Genomic DNA, 15,158 nt, shown 5'->3' with positions numbered 1-15,158 from the left:
AAAATATTCTCTTTGGGGAAAATTTACTCAGTGAAATGATTACCCATTGACGATATTTTCCCTGACATCCTCTTCATCCTTATCTGCACTTGCACAGTTACTCTCCAGCTGACCCTTTCTAATTACCGTCTCTGCTCTTCAGAAAGAAAATCTAAACTCTAGAAGTGGTTCGGTTTTTAAAAGAAGTTCTTCTACTTCCGTTTCCACAGACTTATAGAAGCCTTGTTTAAGTTTTTGATTTTTAGAAATTACGTAGATTAATAATCCTATTTTGTGGTCAGGGAAAAAAGATTACTTGTATTGTATTTATTCTCTTTTATATGTCAAACTAACATTTTATTACTCTCTCATTTCAAATTTCAGAAATGAAGCCATCAAGTAAAGGGGAGCAAACAGAGAGCAGGGGGGCAAACCCTACTTCAGAGTCAGACCATTAGCACAGAACTCGATCCACTGCTGCCAGCGTCTCCCTCTCTGAATCCGAATAAGGCCTTCCTATCCCAAGGGCAGTTTGACAGATTTTAGAGTTTCTCATCATACAACTGTTATCTCGGGGGGGGGGGGGGATAAAGAGTGCAGGACAGAAGAAAACAACAAAGGCTTCTCGTCTTTTCAAGCTAAGGAAGGTGAGGTCAGCAACTCATTTAAAGCTTTCAAAGAGGCCTGGAGCTCTGAAAAGATTTTGATTCCTTATAAATGGAGCTGGTACCAAGATATACATTTCAAAATGGAGAACTTACATGCATACTTAAATTAAGAATGCATTCTTAATTCTCTCTATTTATTTATTTTTCATTTATTTATTTTTTGCTTATAAAAATTGGGGTGTGTCATTGCTGAGCTTTCTTCAGTTTTTGCACCCCTGGCTTTGCTGGTGTCCACTAAGCAACAGTGACCAGCAGACCTGACCTTAGACCTGCCTGTGCTTTGCTGATCTCTCATCCCCTATTGTCTCGCACACAGTAGGTACTCACTTCCTGAATGGATTCAGGGTGGGGCTCTGATAGTGGTGAAGAATTACTCCTTATATCACTGGCTGGACAGGGGAGGTTGTCAACAAGTTTTAACGTTTAGTGCCTCCGTGGACAAAAATTGTGGCTATTCTTAGAAGTATGTTATCAGCACCTTTTGAAATTGCCTTTTTGAAGTTTGCTGGCTTATGAGTAGAATGTTCACCTTTCCCTTCTCCTGAACAGGCAATCACCCATCTTGTATCTTTAACACATGGCATCAACAGGCCTTCTTTCAAGCCTGCATGTGACTAAAGGGGTCACCAGATTTTGACTGATGAATGATCTTCCTCTTCTATCTCTTTCTGACTCTACATTTTCCAGAATAAGACAAAGACTTTATCTTTATCTATCTGTAAATTTTGAGTCTTTAGTCTAATTTGCCCCAGCATGTATAACTGAAAAGGTGTGTGTCCCTTTTTATAAAGAAAGACTAAAACACCATTGCTCTGATGGAATACTTTTACAATAGTACAAATACATTCACAGTCTTTTCAGCCTCTTTCATTTTCAAAGGATAAAAAGGCAACTTGCTAAAAAAAGACAGTATAAATAAAAGTATATAATAAAGTGAACCCATTTTTTCCCACTTAAAATTTGAAAATGAGCCAAAATGTTCTTGTTTGGGCCGAATTTCTGTTTGAGAGCTAAAGCATGCCTTTAATGAATGGGTGGCCTTGAACTTTAGTTCTATAGAGCCAAAATAAAAATTACTCACCTCAAGACTCTGTATGTGTAGAGAACTAGTTTTTAGCTGCAGAGTAAATATTAGGTTTAATATCACCTCTCTTATTTAAAGAAATGTATACTGAGCCCTGTAGTACAAGGATGTAACATTAACAATTTATTAACGATAAATTATACAATGCCGGCAAAGTTGGAGGGGGTGGGGAAAAGGAGACTTGTGTTCTTATAAATATTTATAAGGTCACTAAGGCAAGTCTAAATGAACCTAAACAGAAATATTAATATTTAAGTATTATAACTTACACTTGGGAGGAAATCATATTATTGATTGTACACTCAAAACCAATCATGTCATGAAAATATATGGCCCTTGTATAATTTGGCAGGACAGCCCAGAATCCAATCAAACTTTTCATTAAATGGATCTCAAACTTTGCTTGCAAGTGACATTCATTTACATACAGACTTTCACCTCTACTTCCTCATATCCGTTTAAACTATGTTTTCTGAGCGTACGGAATCTCCAGCTATTGCTATTTTGGTTCATTCCTCAAACTGAGACACATCAGTGGTTCCCAACTTTCTTTTGATCTTTATTTTCAAGTTCCTTTGTGACATGCACCACAAATTCCTCTTCTAAACACCTTCATTCTGTTTAGACCCTTGGTCCTTAAAAATCACTCGCCCTGTGCCCAGGAGGTATGACTGACTAGTTGACAGTTCTCAGGTGGCATCCAACCGCCTCAGACAAAAAATGTTTACTTCAGTAGGTCTACCGAACCCCGTATACTTCTGGAAATGTGACAATTCTTGAACTTAAAGGGAAAATTTAAAGTGTGGTAATAGTTTGAACCAATGGAATTTAATGAAAGAGCACAGAGTTGAACTAGGTAGACTTTAGTTTGAATCACAGAACTATTACCGAACAGAAGGTCCAAAGGGGGGGCAATATTTGGCCCACCTGGGGATGCCAAAAACTGCTACAGAACAGGGGTCCCATCCAAGGACAGAATACTAGTATCTACTGGGCTCTTCTGTCCGCTGTGAATTGGAAAGATCTCTCTCAATGTCAGAGATTTGTGAAAAGGAAAGGAAAGGTTTATTTAGAGCTTTACAGAACTTAAAAGTAGTGACCCAATGTCCCCATTAAAGTATCAAAGTTCTTTAAGATAACCACAGACGCCCACAGTGCTTCCTTCCCCCTGCCCTAATTCGGGGTACCGTATCTCAGGAAAAGCAGCACATGTCTGTGTTTCAGGCCGCTGGCACCGTCAGCTGTGTCGCCGTGCAGGCAGGATCTCTCTCGAGTTAATCCAAAGTACTGTGGTACCCTCTCATGGTCCACTGGCAAGAGTTCTTTGTACCCGGTTCCAGTCAGTCTCTCCTGCTTTCCAGGCCACGCGGCCAAAGGGGGCACCCCAAAGCCGCGTGGGCCTCTTCTACCAAAGCTGCAGGGGTTCGCACTCCACCAAAAGCCCGTGTGGCTTTCTTCTTCACCTGGATGTAGGGATCTGCACTCTTCCAAAACAGCGTGGCTCTCTTCTCCACCTCGCCAAGAGGGGATCCTCACTCTGCTGAAACCGAGTAGCTCTCTCTTTCTTCACCTTGGCAAGAGGGGGTCTTAACTCAGCTGAGACCGCGTGGTTCTCTCCTTCACCTGGCCCAGAGAGATCTACATTCTTCCAAAACCACGTGGCTCACTCCTCCAATGGCTGGCTGCTGTGTCTCAGTTTAAATTTCCGCACCCATCCTCCTTTGCTGCCCCATTTCCGACTCCTCCTCCAATCAGTTACACCTGCCAGGACTCTCATACCCTCCCAGCTTTACTGGGCTGCCATTATTAGTCTGGGCAGATATGGCCCCATGTCATGGAGCCAATCAATTCCAAGCTCTCACACAGGCCCTATAACTCAGCGGAACAGCCCCTAGTTACATCCCTGGTAGAAGTCACTTCCTTCTCCCTGGCTCAAAGCATGGCCACAGCTATTTAACATATCTATGAAACCAGTTAAAGGTTATAGGTATGTTAAATGGCCATTCCAGAGGTTAGTACAAAACTGTTGCTATACAAAACAGCTCTCAATGGCCCTGCTCCATTTGTTCCTTCCCCCTGGGGGAGGGGGGTATGAGGACATCTTAATATTTCCTGGATACCCTGAGCTCCGGACCCCAACCCAGATCCTTTTCTGGGGCCCCTCTCTTGGCTGTGCCCTGTTACAGAACCACCATTTCTAAGGAGGGGAAATTGTTTAACTACCTAGGCCTCAGTTTCTTCTTCTGCAAAATATTCTTTACATTACAGACTGCCCATGTAGATTTCATGAGATGACATTTACAGCACCTAGCATACTTTCCTATGCATGGTCAGCTGGTCACGGAATTTACTATGATAGCTAACTGTTCTATTAAAACACAGTTTGCGAGCCTGCGAATCAAAGGATCGTGGTTCGATTCCCAGTCAGGGCACTTGCCTGGGTTGCAGGCTGCTTCCCTGCAGGCCAGTTCCCAGCAGGGGATGCACAAAAGGCAACCGTACGGTGATGTTTCTCTCCCTCTCTTCTTCCCCTCTAAAGATAAATAAATTAAAATCTTAAAAAAAAAAACCACGGTTAACTTTAGGCTTCTCAGGATGCTTCCCCACACCCCTTACGCCTTTCGTTCTCAGCATCATCACGAGGTCGGCCTATTTGTGCACAGATACAAAAATCTTCCTGTTATTGCATATCTTTCCAACACAAATTGTGTTTCAATGCTGGGTCATTTCACACTTCAACTGCTACAAATTTATTCTGGCTAGTTTGTGCATCTCTGAATTGCTGAAAATTTTACCAGGAAAATGATCTTTTCCAATCATGCTGGTCCTACACCCTTTCTCCTAAACCTTATCTTCTGCTACAGCCATATCTCTAACTGAAGAATTGGATTAAGTGCTGTGGGAATGCTTCAGAGCATCTGGAAATAACAGGAGGACCACCGTGTCTCAGGTGACCTCCATCTAACTCAGCAGGGCTGATTTCCACACAGACAGAAACAGCCTTTTTTTTTCCCCTCTATGCTGAGTTCGATACCAAGAAAGTGAGCTCCATCAAACACTATCTTCAACAACAACAGAAAAAAAAAAATAAAAAACTTACAATCCATATGGCAATCAATTTTCAATTCCAAATAGGCCTTTAAAAACATTCAGCTAATTTCTAAACTTGTACTCTTGTAGTTGCCTTCTTTCCATTTATCTTGCATTACAAAGCATCTAAAAATTATGGTATGTCTGCATGTATCACACAGACTACCTAAATGATGTGTATTCTAGTTTTGCCTATCTGAGCAATTAAAATAAGTCACTCTCATTGAAATAGGTCTCCAGTAAGCGCCACATTGAGCATCATGCCGTCACATTTAATAGTGTCAGGTAGCATATAGTGGGAAGGAAATGAGTAAGCTCAATGAATAAATTACACTTGTAATGATTTTGATACAAATTAAAACTACGGGCAATCTGTGTTCTATTGGAAAAGTAGTGTCCAGACTCTTGAGTTCTCTACTTATTTTTGAAGCAGGGACTCTCCAGGGCCCCATACTGATCTTGATCTTGGAGATACTAGCCTCAGGCAGAGATTTGGGAGGAAATAAAAGAGGGACCCAGAAAGCTGGGACAAGAGACAGGTTTTCAAAAAGGTGGGTTTTAGAGTTGAGCAGCCAGCTAATTGCTCGGTACCAGATATGGAGCAACAAGCCTGGATACATTCCTTTCTTCTGTTTTGTGTGCCTAAAATATGTCCCACATGTACCATTCAAAAATAGTTACTGAATGAATACATGGCTCTTCCCAGGGCCCTGGATGTGGAGACAACCTTTTAAAATAAGGATCTTACGACAGAAGCTGGCGCAAGGTTTGTGGTGGATGTTTGCTGCCAGGGACCAGGAACTGGATCCTTAAGTTCAGAGAGAGCCTGTTCCTCAGAGGATTTCCTATGTAGCTCTCCATGCCTGAGTATCACAGACAGATTTCACAATGTCCAGACAACTTGAATTACCAAGTTTAACTCTAATGTAATATCTAATCTTCATCTCAGGAAGTTTTGCCCCATATCTCATGCACATCAGTTTCTAATTCAATCCCTTCTTCTCTTTCTCTGAACTCTGGGGAAATATTTTTGTCTATAGTGCCTTTATCTATTTGGAATGAAGTGACCATTTGTTCTTTTCTACAGGCTAACTCCAATATACTAGTTATTAGCTATTATGTCTAACCCTTTAATAATCTTTCTTACTCTCAACATTCTCCAGGATTTTAATGTCTAAAATCCCAGAGCCCAAGCTTGGACATAATATGAGGTCTGTCCAGAAAAAAGTCCAGCTGCCATAAATATAACAAGAATGGTTTGCATGACTTCGATGTAACCTGGCAACCAAGGAGAGTGGACTGGAATGTGCACACACAGACAATGATGACTTCACTGTGCTAGTCAGCGTGTGAACTGTGTGGCCAAGGCATTCAAAATGACTGAGCAAGTAGAGCAAGGAATCTGCATCGGATTTTGAGTTAAGCTTCAACATTCCTCTGCAGAAACTATTCGGATGATTCAGAAGGCCACAGCTGTGGGCAACTGGTGATTGGCGAATTCATCACAACAACATGCATCTTATCTCATGCAGGGTTTTTGGCAAAACATCAAATCATCCAGGTGACTCGGCCCCCCACCTCGGCTCAGATTTGGTGCCCTGTGACTTCTGACCTTTCTCAAAACTAAAATCATCTTTGAAAGGGAAGAGATTTCAGATCACTGATGAGACTCAGGAGAATATAACAGGGCAGCTGACGGGGACTGGGAGAACTGTGTGAGGTCCCAAGGTGCCTACTTTGAAGGGGACTGAGGCATTATTGTCCTGTGTACAATGTTTCTTGTATGTTGTATCTTCTTCAATTTTTTCTCTATTTTTCACGTTATGTGGCTGGATGCTTTCTGGACAGAATTCTATGTTGGGAACGGCTGGTGGAGGCTAATGTTGAGTTATTATCACTATAACAGATCACTTTATGCTTCCTATCCAATTTACATAGACTTTTATCAGCTTTTGTTTTAATTATTATATGCTCCATTTGTAAGCTCATCTTTTTCCACCATTTCTGAGGCTGTCATCTTTTGTATCAGGAATTCATAGACCTAACTGTATTCCCCAGCTTCTGTATATGCAATTTCTTTCTTCAAGTATTTACTTTGTGTGAATCCAAACTAAATCTTTATTCCTAAATGTCATAGTTTTAACCCAGTGCTAAGAAAATGCAAACAGTCCAAACATGGTATTGATACCTGAAATCCAAAACCAAAGTCTTTCTCTTTATTATCATCTCTCCATCCCCAGATCTGCTTCTTCTCCTAGGTTCTGCTTGGGTCTCTGCACCACGTCCTGCCCAAGTTAACCTTCACGTCCTGTTGAGTTTACCTCTGACCTATGACCCTTCCTCTCTATTTCACTCTATACTTGAGTTCATATACTCAGCATCTCTCTATCTGACTACTACAATAGCTTTTGTTTTTCTTTCCACCCATCATTGCCGCCTTTCTTGAAACATATCTGATGTCATTTTTTTGCCTTAAAAATCAAATTATTTCTATTGCTTAATATGCATTCAAGATGCTGACGTCACCTACTTTTCCACTTCCCACCTCTTTCCACTTGTCTTCCTCCCCCATTCCTCCCCAATTACATCCTACATCAAGGATGGCAAATGAGTCCATTTTAATGAATGGGAAGTGACTGCCTAAAACAATAGGGTTTAAGAAGTACCATGACAGATTGGCCATGTCTATCATGAAGAAGTGGTGGTAATGGCAGCATCTACGAAAGACCATTGCTTTTCATCTTACTGCACAAATTGAATATTTATATTTTCCTAACCCTTTGCTTTGGTACTCCGTGACTTTTATATTCCCAATCATGGGTGCTACTTCTCTTTTTCGATGCTCTCACAGTTATCTTTTTAAAAAATAATTTAATAAATGGTATTTTAACAGAGGATGGGCACACAAAAACAAGCAGGTCCACACCTTACCACATACACCAAATATATGTGAAGACCAAAGACAAATGTGAAAAGGCACAGCTATACATGTTCTAGAATGTAACATGAGAAGAATTCGTTTATAGTCTTGGAGTGGGGAAAGTCATTTTAACTATGATTTAAATCCTGAAATCATAATAGAAAGATTGGTTAAATTTAACTCTCTCAAAACCAAAATCAACTATATGGTAAAAACAAGCCAACAACTAACAAAAAACTCCACAATGGTGTAAGCAAATGCAGAAGACTGGGAGAATCATTAGCAATTCATACAATACAAAAAAAGTACACTACTTTTCATACATGAAGAGCTTTTAGAAATCAACAAGGAAACTATTTACTAACAAGGAAATGACTAACAACCCAATATAAAAATGGGCAAGAATGCTCAGGGTGCTGTGAGGAGCACTGGTTTGGAGACCACAGGGAAAGATAAAGGTGGCGAGACAATGCCTGCCTCTTGGAAGTTTATCAACTAGCAAGGTTGAGATAAATACATTTATAATCATAAGCAGGATGTGGTCATTGCCTTAAGAGTCACAAATAAACCTGTATGGGATTTAGAGCGAAGAAGAATCCTTAAGAGTATTAAATAACTGAACAATTCAGTAGTTGAAAAGGGGTTGCAAAAGACTGATGTGATTTTTCCCAAGAAAGGGTATTTAAGTCAGAAAATCAAAGGCCTGCGGGGCCAGAGGCAGGTTACGGTCTCCCATTATCTGAAGGAGACACCTTCCCACCAGACTCCCCTGTTGGTGCCTCAAACCATTCAGTGTTGAACTTTATATAGACATACTATGGTTTTTCCTGTATGTACATATGTATGCTAAGGTTTAATTTATACACTAGGCACAACAAGGGAACAATAACAAAATAATGACAAAATAAAACAATAATAATGATATACTGCAATAAAAGTTTTGTGAATGTCTTCATTCTCTCTTTTTCCCTAATAACTGATCTGATAGCTGAGATGGCCGCTAAGTGACGATGGACAGGCAGGGCATAGACATGATGGACGAAGGGATAATCCCTGTCCAGGAAGAACAGTGTGAGATTTTCATCACACTACTTGAAGCAGTTTATTCTTTAAAACTTAGGAACCACTTATTTCTGGTATTTTCCATTTAATATTTTCAGAGCACCATTGACTGTGGCTGAGATGGTGAACAAGGGGAGACTACTGTGTGAGTGGTTTGCCAAGTGGACACTGATTAAAAGCAGGATCTACTTACTGACTTCTGGTAAAAATGGGGGCATAGGCAGACATGACTTGCCTCTTTGCACAACCAGATAAAAAATACAACTAACTCTTAGAACAACCATCACTCAGGAACGTCAGAAATAGAGCTGAAGGGAAGTCTGACAACTGCGGAATTAGGGAAACCACAGCCATCCAGAGAGATAGGAGGGGAGCAGATGCTGAATGGGCTGGTCCCCCACCCACACAGCTAAAAATTTGGAAGGGATATATTGGAAGCGAGGACCTACACCAGTCCCACACCGGTGCCCACAGACCAAGATTCCACGGCCAGGAAGATTAGTCCCCACAACTTCTGGCTGCAAAAACTGGAAGGGATTGAGTCAGTGGAAAAAATGGCTGGAGCCCCAAGCAGCTCCTCTTAAAGAACCCACACATGGACTCACCTACTCAGACTCACTCCCTCTGAGCTCCAGCACCAGGGTAGCAGTTTGAAAGATACCAGTGGTACACAGGGAGAAACTGAAGTGTCTGGCATCAAGGCAAGCAGAGGCCATTGTCCCTTCGCTAAACCCTCTCCCAACAGAGCAGGCAAGCTGGGGCCACGTCTGAAACTCCATCAACCTGGCAAACACTGTTTGACTCGTCTTGGAGATCCTCAGAGGCCCCACCCCACCCCACCCAATTTATGGGCCGCTCCAAGCTGCTTTTCTATAAGAATGGCTGGTCTTAGCTCCTAAAATCCTACCAAACAAGCAACAGCTGTTTTCAGTGAGCCCTAGAGGCAGCCAGATTAGATTCACAGCTCGGCTTTGTCTGGAAGTCTCCAAGCCCAGCACCAGCGGCAGCCATCTCAGATTGCTTTACAGCTCAGGCAGGGTGACCCAGGGCAAAACACAGGTGGTGACTGACCTTCCCTGCACCATCCAGGAAACCCCAGGGCCAGTGCACCCAATGGAAAGCTACAGACCATTTCTGAGCACTACCACCCTGCCGCTGCACAGCTGATCCACCGCAGAGGGCTGAGGGTGGTGGTCCGTGGTCACAGACAGTCCCTCGAGCTGACTGGTCTGGGTAAATCCCTCCCATTGATCTGCCAACCAAGGCTCAACTACATGAGGAGGGTGTACTCAACCCACATGCAGGGTGCACCTTGAGTACCCAGCTTGGGTGATCGGAGAGGCTGTGACACTGGACCCTACAGGACACCTACTACATTAGGGTACACTACCAAGACACAGCACAGAAGCAAAGCAGCTCCACCTAATAATACATAGAAACAAACACGAGGAGGCCGCCAAAACAAGGATGGCCCTAATGAGAGAATGGATCAAAACTCCAGAAAAAGAGCTAAACATAAAGGAAATAAGCAATCTGTCAGAGACAGTTCAAAATTGGTTATAAAGATGCTCAAGGAAATTAGTGAGGAACTCAGCAGCATAAAAAAGACCCAGGCAGAAACGAAGGCTACACTAACTGAGATAAGAACAATTTACAGGAAAACAATAGTAGAGTGGTGTGTTGCAGCCTGTCAAGGCCTGGCAGTCCACGGTGTTTGGGCAGACGGAAAATATTCCCGGAGCCACTGGGATGTCTGGTATGCCTTTATGCACGGGTGGGCAAGCCACACATGCTGCAAGCCATGCCTCCCTGCGTGTCTCTGCGTGGCACACGTCATGGCCCCTTGCTCTCCAGGGTGGCACTCGTGAGAAGCCCTGACTGCCTTAAGAATTAGAGGAGAACAAAGCTGGCTTCCAGCCAGAAAATTACATAACAGCATAATTCTGTGCATGCGAGCCCACTTCATGTTATGGGAACACTTTATCGGACCCAGTCTCAAGGCTATGAGAATGCTACTTATCAGGCCCTTCCAAAGCTATGGGAACACAGCTTCCCTTAGTCACCTAGACGCCTGGGCGAGGAAGCCAGACTGCCTCCACTTACCCTACAAATGGATGAAGACAAGAATCTAATCAATGATTTAGAACACAAATAAGCAAAAAAGCCCACAAAAAAAAACAAAGAAACAATCAATCAGAACAACAAGAAGAAAATAAGAATCCCAAAAAAATGAGGATAGTATAAACAGCCTCTGGAACAACTTCAAGAGGTCCAAATTCACATCAGAGGGGTACTAAAAGGAGAACAGAATGAGCAAGTCATTGGAAATCTATCTAAAAAAAATAGTGAAAGAAATTGTCTCTAATTTGTTGAAGGAAATAGATGTGCAAGTCCAGGAAGCACAAAGAGTCCCAATTATGATGAATGCAAAGAGGCCCACTCCAAGACACATTAAAATTAAAATCCCAAAGTTTAGAATTAAAGAGAAACTCTTAAAAGCAGCAAGAGTAAAGAAGTTAGTTACCACATGGTTGCCAGATTGGAGGAGCGAGGGGGGAACATGAGTGAAGAGGTGAGGGGATTAAGAAGTACAAACAGGTAGTTACAGAATAGCCATGGGGATGTAAAGTGCAGTACAGCATATGGAGCAGCCAAAGATCTGATACGCATGACTCATGGACATGAACAATATTGGGGGGTTGCCTGAGGGAGTGGACGTTACTGGGTGGAGGGAAGCAAAGGGGGAAAAATCAGGACAACTGTAATATCACAATCAACAAAATATATTTTTAAAAAGCAGGTTCTAGAGGTTCTTAAACTTGGCAGCATATTCATATTACCTGGGAGAGTTTAAAAATCCCCATGTGTGGGCCATAACACAGGCCAATTCCATTAAAACTGCAGGATGGGTGGTGGAAGAGGGGGAAGGAGAATGGAATGGGTGGAATCCAGGAACCTGCAGTTTCACAAAACTGCCAGACGGTAACAACATGGACCAGCAGCATTCTCGTCACCTGTGACTTAAAAATGCAGCATCCCAGGCCCTGCCCCGGACTTACAAAATCAGAGTCTGCATTGTGACAGTATCTCCAACAATTTTCACATACACTGTACAATTTGAGAAGTCCTGCTCTAGAGAACCTGACTGTCTTCCAAGGGAGTAGCCACTCATTACATAGTATCAGGATTTCCCTGAGGCAATGCAGCCCCCAGTTGTAAGTATTTTAATTTGTCCACTTACACTGCTGGCAACAATGCAAATAATCGATATTGGGGGGAAGCCATCAAAAGATGACTGGGGCCTCCCAGTTTGCCAGAGAGGGAATAGTGGATTAGTGGAGTTTGTCTAAAGGCAGACACTGTTTTTATTGTGGTTTGTTGGTATTTGCTTAAAAAACATTTTTGAGCTGCGAAAGCATCCCTGCCTGCATTACCACATAGCAAAGTTCAGTATGTCCCACTGCTCTCACTAGGTGGGTAGGGGTTTGGGAGCGCCACCAGCTCAGAGCTCTCCTTCTCAAATCCCTGAAGCAAAACGTAAAGGGTATTTTGGCAATAACGCTATAAAGGTTTGGAGCGCTTGGAATGCTAGAGTAAAGCTTATCTCAATGTTGGTAATGTCGAGTCACAATATTTCTAAAGCCAGGGTTATACCTGCAACATAAACAGAAGAAGAAAATTTGCTCCCTCGTGATCTGTTTGGAACTCTAACTGGCATGAAGGAAACAGTTGAAGACTGTTCCCACAAATACTGAGCTTCTACTTTGTATCAGGTGCTATTCCAAGTTGTTTAACTTCATCCCTTGGGTGATATTTCTAGTCGGCCAGCTTCCTGGAAAGTTTATGTCACTGCTGTTAGAATGAATGATCTCACAAGATAAGAGTGTGGCAGCTTCCGAGCAAGCCTCCGCTGGGCAGCAGTGCCTTCCCATCAAGGACCCCTGAGGCTGGGAGCCAGAGGGAGGGAGGCAGGGGGGTTCAGAACTGGTGAAGACACACTCCAGAGGTCTCTCTCTCTCTCCCCACTGCTCAAGACTTTTACACCAGTTGCAAAACTTTAAATGGCAGTACTAGCACGTGGCTGTCAAAGAGTAATAAGTATCAGCAACCATTTTCTCTTGCTCCCATAACCCTTCTATGACCTGCCATTCTCCTTGAAGTTGTTTCATGGAGTAATGTTGTAACTGACCTCTGTTGAAATATTACATAAAATCACTTCTCTGGATAAATAAAACAGAGAAATTGCCAATGAAAAATCAGTTTCAAACCTTAATCTGTTGAACCTCCACTGCACTAAAATATCCCTAATTGTTTCTGAAAGACATTAGGCATTTTTTTGTAAATAATCCATAATAGCAAAAATTAAAAAAAATTGACAGGTTTCTGCAAGAAGTTTTTTTAAAAGAAATTTCTAAGCACTTCAACTTTTAATGCTCAAAGAATGTAATCAACGAGAACAGCTGTCCTATTCCTTTATAAGTTTATAGAGCACTTACTTTGGTTTTAAGCTGTGCACAAGCATGGTGATAAAGGAAGAGCGAAACAATGTAATGTATTAAGCAAGGCACACAGATAGGACGAAACAGAAAAGTAAATCTCCTTTTGAGTTAAAAGGAAACAATATTTTTTCTATCTTTAAGAAGGAAGAAAGACATCTCCGAACATGAACTAAACTATTTTCCCAGCAGTGAGCTGGGGGCCTGGGGGAGGCGGGTGGGGAGTAAGAGGGTACCAGGTTAGAAAGAATTGTTTTGGCCCTGGCGAACAGAACTTCGATTTCTATAACAAATCAATCCACTTACAGGACGTGTTTAACTTCAACTGTTGGGAGGGTAGGTTCAGTCGACTCTCTTCTCCTTTGAATGAACAGGGAAGGCTATCAGCTCAGCAGCTGCCTCCCACCACAGGAATGTGGGCAATCTCTCTACAGAGCTGTTTTGAAAACCCATAGCACTTAAAGGAGCTGTATCAACAGGTTCCTCCTTCTTTCTAACACTGAGCCAATTGTAAATGCTGAATGGGAACCTTGAACAAGTTAAACACTATCATAGAAATTCAAAACCAGCTCTAGTTCGAGTGGTTTTTTTTTCCTAAATACAATCACAATTTATATTTTTATCACTTCAGTCTTTTGAACCCAGTAGTATGGAGCTAACAAAGGACTATTTCCTCACAGCTTAATACAAAGCATGTTTTAAGAAAAGCCTGAGAGTCGGCCTTGGAATGTTGGTTAGGATAGAGAATTCCTTTCCAGATGGAGCTGCTAATGTGGTTTTTAAGAAAACTCAGGAGACTCAAAAATGTCCTTCTAAGAAATGTAATAAATGCCAGGCCTTTTATGTATTAATTATCTAATGCATTTCTATGCCCATTGCCCTTCAACACAAATTGTTACATTTTCTCTCTAAACTTTTGCGTTATGTACACTTATATACTTTCCATTCTGCCTTTAAATAAAACTGCTCCCAGCTCATGAATGGTGAGGAGAAGCACTCATTATAGAAGCTTCAACTCATCCAGCCCTAATGCTAGGGGGAAGTCATAGGAAAATTCTAATCATATTTTAAACTTCTACCTATGATCGTTCAAACTGGAATTTGAACCCTGGCTGGTGTGTCTCAGTGGATTGGGTGCCGACCTGCGAACGAAAAGGTTGCCGGTTCAATTCCCAGTCAGGGCTCAAGTCTGGGTTGTGGGCTAGGTCCCCCCTAAGGGGTGCACGAGAGGTGACCACACATCGATGGTTCTCTTCCTCCCTTTCTCCCTCCTTTCCTCTCTCTCAAAAAATAAATAAATGTTTAAAAAAACAAACAAACTGGAATTTGGTTAAAGTGTTGACATCCAGAATTGACTTGCAATGTCTGCACAGCTATTAAACACTATCGTCATAGTGCTTGCAATTTGCTCTACAGTACAAGGCAGCAACTCTTAAGAGGAAATATGTCTTAATATTATTTGATTTCCCATGAAGCATCTTAAACTACACTTTGGCATGGACTTAATTGAAAATGAGTGCAATGATTTCAAACATTGAGCACACAATTTTAAAAAGTCAAAAAAAAAAAGAAAAGAAAAAGGCCTGAGTGGTGTAGCTCAGTGGATTGAGCGCAGGCCTGCGAACGACACGATCTCGGTTCGATTCCCACTCAGGGCACATGCCTGGTTGCAGGCCAGTTCCCAGCAGGGGACACATGAGAGGCAACCATGCATTGATATCTCTCTCCTTCTCTCCTTCCCTTCCCCTCTAAAGATAAATAAATAAAATCTTTAAGAAAATACAAAAAAAATCAATAAGATATCATTTAATTTTAAAAAAAATAAATGAATAAAAAGTCAACATTTCCAAAATGAACAC

General features: G+C 41.9%; 1 protein-coding gene across 1 annotated transcript in view; it reads right to left on the bottom strand.

Annotated features, from left to right (window-relative positions):
- SLC39A10 (solute carrier family 39 member 10) overlaps window positions 1–13,693 on the bottom strand; it is a 92,511-nt gene extending 78,818 nt beyond the window's left edge. The window contains exon 1 of the mRNA XM_053665178.1: window positions 13,606–13,693. The gene's annotated coding sequence lies outside the window, so the exon portion shown is untranslated. The remainder of the gene's footprint in view (window positions 1–13,605) is intronic.
- Window positions 13,694–15,158: the final 1,465 nt, after the last annotated feature.

The sequence above is a fragment of the Artibeus jamaicensis genome, unplaced genomic scaffold, assembly GCF_021234435.1.
Source record: "Artibeus jamaicensis isolate MK-2021 breed Jamaican fruit bat unplaced genomic scaffold, CSHL_Jam_final contig_391, whole genome shotgun sequence".
NCBI classification, from domain to species: domain Eukaryota; kingdom Metazoa; phylum Chordata; class Mammalia; order Chiroptera; family Phyllostomidae; genus Artibeus; species Artibeus jamaicensis.
This window is presented reverse-complemented; position numbering and strand designations above follow the sequence as displayed.